This window comes from Periplaneta americana, chromosome 8, assembly GCF_040183065.1.
Source record: "Periplaneta americana isolate PAMFEO1 chromosome 8, P.americana_PAMFEO1_priV1, whole genome shotgun sequence".
In the NCBI taxonomy this organism is placed as follows: Eukaryota; Metazoa; Arthropoda; class Insecta; order Blattodea; family Blattidae; genus Periplaneta; species Periplaneta americana.
The window spans coordinates 147576964-147582567 of NC_091124.1; the positions used below are offsets into that span (position 1 = coordinate 147576964).

At 35.5% G+C, this 5604-nt stretch overlaps 1 non-coding gene across 1 annotated transcript; it reads left to right on the plus strand.

Annotated features, from left to right (window-relative positions):
• The first annotated feature begins 3940 nt into the window (after positions 1–3940).
• TRNAS-GCU (transfer RNA serine (anticodon GCU)) lies at positions 3941–4014 on the plus strand. Its single transcript has one exon. It is a non-coding gene; the product is annotated as a tRNA-Ser (tRNA).
• Positions 4015–5604: the final 1590 nt, after the last annotated feature.

The window sequence follows — 5604 nt, forward strand, 5'->3', positions numbered from 1 at the left end:
AAAATCGAAAATTACCAGAAAAATTTTGGCTACAGATTTATTATTAGTATAGATAATAAATACGCATATGGCGTAGATCAGTGATTTTCAACCAGAGGTCCGCGGCCACCTGAGTATCCGCACAGCTATTAATGGGGGATCGCGAACAAAATAATAATAATAATAATAATAATAATAATAATAATAATAATAATAATAATAATAATAATAAAAATAACTCTTGTTCTTCAAAATAGCTCCACTGATGCGATGATTTCTCAAACAGGATAGCACAAACTGGAACCTGTCCCATTATTTCATAGATTTGCAGATAGTTTAATTGTCATCAAACTGGACAAGTGGGAGATTGTAAGCTACTTCTTTCACAAGTGACAATGTCATTCATTACACTGAAGTCTCTTACAGCTTCCGCACTGCTAATGGCGATGTAATTCGTGATTTATTTTGGCTTTGGCTGTAATGAATGACAAAAGGGCAATTTTTTCACATTAAGTTATCCACGAAATCTCGGAAATCATAATTAGCTATAGAGAGTCTCCAACAAGCATTGCAAAAGCCACTAAATTTCTGTATTTTCAATCGATCGCTTTAGCTGAATTCAGAATAGTAGCTGGTTACCTAAATCAGAAAAATGCGTTTATTTGATTGATTTTTCCTTGCGACTTATTTTAACAAAGATCTTGGAACCAATATAAATATTTAACAAAGGGCTCGCGCGAGCCTTTGCGAGTGCCCTCCAGCACATCCCTGACTGTGGTGCAATGTTGGTGACTTCAGAACGGGGGGGGGGGGATAGTTAACTGAATAGTATGGATTTGTGTCACATAGATTCATTTTAATATTAGACAGGTTTTCTAAAATGTATCTTGTTTTCAGTTTACTTTTTGTATTTATTCAGTGCTTACATATTTTTTAAATTTTCTTTTGAGATTTAGGAAGCCAAAGCCTCTCCCTGACCTACCCACTTGCTTACGCCCATGAAAGTATTGTAAAAGGGTAAGATATGATGACTTTATAGAAGTGTAGACAAAGTCTAAGAAATTATTTAGTTTTATCGGTACCTACATAAACAAGCTCAAACTTTCTCTCTCCCCCCCCCCACGATATTGAAAGGCTAGATCCACCTATGCAATTAGTAGGCCCCTAATGCGACAAATCATGCAATAATAGTTTATTTTAAACATTTGAAAACTTTATATTATTACGAAGGACATCAATAGCTTATGATATATAATAAACTAAATTGATTTATTCATCATGACTAATTTTTGTGATGGTTTAGCTTGCATATACACATTCCACTTCCGGTGGAAATATTTTATGAAGAGTATAGCCCTTTTTAATACATTTTCTTACATATATAATAACAGTAATATTGTGAAATATCACATTCTCGGCTCTGATCGAAACCGTGCTCTCAGTGATCTGCTTTAGGGAACGGACTTAGTTGATATTTTTGTAACCAGATGGTGAAACACATTAGTAATGCCGCGCTATCTCGTGGACCGGCTAAACACTACGTAACGATGTTATTATAACTAGTTTCTTTTGCAGAAGTTACATTCAGACGAAAGTAACAGGGTAACAGCTGAAGGTGTGGATAATATTAGTATAATATTATTGAAGAAAATATTGGACATAATACTGCCGACATTAACACATTTATTCAACGCTTCACTCATAACTTCTACCTACCCGAACCTCTGGAAGAAAGCCTTTATCCGTCCGATCCCTAAAATCAAAACCCCATTATGTGCAAATGATTTCCGTCCAATTAGTATCCTGCCTGCTCTATCAAAAGCTCTGGAACGTATTGTTCACAAACAACTAATGAACTATTTAACCGAGCATGTCTTACTGGACGAATACCAATCCGGATTTAGAAGTGGACATAGTACGACTACAGCACTACTAAAAGTGAATGAGGATATACTCGTACGTGAAGCCACGGATGAACGTAAATTAACATTACTGACATTACTTGACTTCAGTAAGGCACTTGATACAGTTGGTACGGACCTTCTATTATGTAAATTAAGACTTCTGCATCTTTCTGAAAGTTCTGTTACTTGGTTTGAATCCTACCTTCGCGACCGTCAACAATGTGTCATTGCATGCGATTATTCTTCAAAATGGTGTGTCGTGAAATCTGGAATTCAACAAGGATCAGTTCTCGGACCTTTACTCTTCATGATCTATATTAATGACGTGACTAATATGATAAAACACTGCAAATACCATATGTATGCTGACGACTTGCAAATTTATTTGCATTTCCACCCTGACGAGACTAGTGACGCAGTAAACAAAATAAACGAAGACTTGAATTCGATTTCACTGTGGGCACACAAATTTGGATTAAGGTTAAGTCCAGAGAAATCGCAAGCAATCGTAATGGGACATAATCGTCTACGAAGCACTCTTGATAGTAGTACTATACCACATATACAGTAATATTGAATGGGATTATTGTTAAATACAGTGAAACAGTTAAAAATCTTGGAATTTTTATGGATAGCGATTTAAATTGGAATACTCAAGTAACACACATTTGCAAAAAAATATTTTCTCAACTTCACTCCTTGTTTCATATGAAAGAATTTCTACCACTTAGTCTAAAAAAGAATCTTATTCAGACGCTTGTAATGCCCCATTTTGATTATTGCGATTCCTTGCTAACTAATGTAAGTTCACTCTTAGCTGAGAGACTACAACGTGTTCATAATGTGTGCATACGATTCATCTGCAATACTCGTAAATTTGACCATATAACACCTTCCCTCCAGTTACTTTCATGGGTGCGTCTGAAAGAACGAAGAACAATACATTCACTGTCTCTTCTGTTTAGAATCATGCATACTTCTACTCCGAATTATCTGTTATCGCGCTTTCAATTTCTTACAACTCTTCGAAACCGACATCAATCACTTCTTTCTATCCCTCATCACAGAACGTCTTTATACTTATCTTCCTATACTGTAGAAATACCTCGCCTCTGGAATTCGTTACCTAATGATGTCAGGGACTGCCGGACTTTATCACAATTCAAAATTAAATTGGAAAATTTTGCCTTTAGTTAATGTTTTTTAGGTATTGCTAGAAGTACTGATTTGTGTTTTTTTTTATTTTTTTAATCTAGATTAAAACTGCAAGTTTCTTCTTTAGGTTAGTTAATTAGTTAGGATAGAATTAATTATGATACTTAATCACTCATTTAAAGTTTGTGTGACTGCAACCTGTGTATATTTTTGTGTGGCTTTACTTTGTTTATAGTGTTTTTTTTCTCTCTCTCTCTCTTTATTTCTTGTGTAGCTTTACTTTGCATATTACAGTGTATTTTTTTCTGTTTATTTCTATTATTGTATTTGTATTCCTGGTGTTGTAGAAGAGAAGGCCTGATGGCCTTAACTACACCAGAATAAATAAATAAATAAATAAATAAATAAATAAATAAATAAATAAATAAATAACAGCGAGTAACTACTTATTTCGTGTCCAAGTTATTTTTGTAATCGTTACAATTAAGTAACTGTTACAAAGTAACTGCTACGTTTTTTTCGCCCATCCCTAGTTCACTCCAGAGCACGATAGACTGGTAACTAAGACTTTCGTGGTTCGAATCCTGCCTGGCAAGGAAACTTTTTTTGTTCCTTATTCAAGTTTATTCCCAATACTTTTCGACTGCTGGTAAAATTCATGTTCTGGGAATAATAAGTTAATTAGGTAGTAAAATATCGCTGCAGTACAGGTTGCTTTATAGGGAGCTACTACCTGAAAGCTAGATTTGAATAATACATTCGTTACTGGAGTTACGTTAACAGAAAGCCACAAATTAAGTCACACAGTATTGTGTGCACTCATAGTTGAGTTCTGGCGTCTTGTCAGCTCATTTGAGTTGTGTAGATGTAAGAGGAAAAATTGTGACGGTGTCGAGTATAGTTCCTGGGGTAGCTCAGTCGGTAGAGCGTTCGCGCGCTAAGCGAAGGGTCCCGGGATCGATACCCGGCTCCGGAACAATTTTTCCTTGAAATTATTCAGGTATTGTTTATTGTTACAGTTTTACATTTATGTTTTTGACTGTTATGATGTTAATTTAAATCGTAAAAAGGAGTGTTAAAATGTAAGTAATTTTATTGTAATACAGTAAATGTACGCCTGAAAATGCAATTTGCTTACGGAATAACGATATATCGATAATCGTTCGATATATCGATATATTTTCTGCGATATATATCGTTTATCGAAATTAGTTTGCAATATATTGCAATATCAATATATCGGTATTTAATTTATTTCCTCCATCACTACTGTAGCCTATTCGCTTTGTTTCTGTGTTTACGGCTAGGTCCGGTCTGCCTTCTGAGTTTCATACAACAATGGCATATGACGCTGAATGTTCCGGCAACTCTGTTCATTCTTTTTGCCGTGTACAGTTCATAGCAATATACACAGAAGTAAGTATTTTTCTTTATTTTGCGAGTAATTAATTATAGTTTAGTAATGTAAAGTGGGCGAAAAAATTAGCGTGAAATAAAGTTCTATCACATGGAATTTTATGACATGCGAATTACGGAATAACATTCGAATGTAATTTGCATTGCTGTCGTTCTTGGAAATGTGTGTAGACGGTCAGTCTCTGTGTACTCGTAGTATGGAGCCGACATGTGATCTCCATAGCTCGAGGGGAATTCAATCCTGCCCCGCAATGTCAGTGCCGCTAAGCTTCTATCAGTGCCTAGATGTTCTTAACGCCGGCCGCCGGCAGTGATTGAATATACGCGTAACGCTTGATGATCGGTATGTAATGACCAAGTTACCCGCCGACATGTGATTATGAGATTATTTAACTGACAGGCGATAATAAGTTGTGATTAAAATATATCCGTCATTCATGAAACGTCACTTAAACGTTTACGTCACATCCTGTCTTGTTGAACAACATTAATGAACCTTTATATACTGTTCGCTCAAGTTTTCCAGCCATCATTCGCACTTGCTTCAGTGAAATATCTTATGTAGTTTAGCGCTGTTAATTGTTTTGTATTCCTCTCGTAAGATCACATCGTTAATTAAATTAACAATGAACAGGCTTTCAACCTACCGACTTAGGATCATGTGCTGTCAGCACCAAGTAAAACACGGTGTCAACAAGGCAGTTCCTTACGATAGGCCTATTATATTTACTTTATTCCTTTCTTCCTTCAATTTATTGTTGTGCTTCATATCTTCCTTTGAGTTACAACCAATGTTGTTAGGAGTCAAAACAGACATACACTGTGTAGGCCTACGTCTTATGCTCCGATCATAGGCGGAGTTATGGGGGGGGGGGGGCATGGGAGCACTGTCCCCCCCAAAATTATCTGAACTCTTAATTTTCTGAACAATGTAGGTTTTCATATTCAAAAAATATATATTTTGGCAAGTATAAGTTTTGTAACAGCTAATTCTGTGGTAGATGTGATATTTTTAAACATTTAAAAAGATACGTTCATCACAAATGCATGGCAAAGAGAATGGAAAAAAGCTTGTAGAAGATGTTAAAGTCCAGTAATAAATATGCAGGAAGCTCTGAAAATGTATATTGTACGGTATGTTAAATTATTG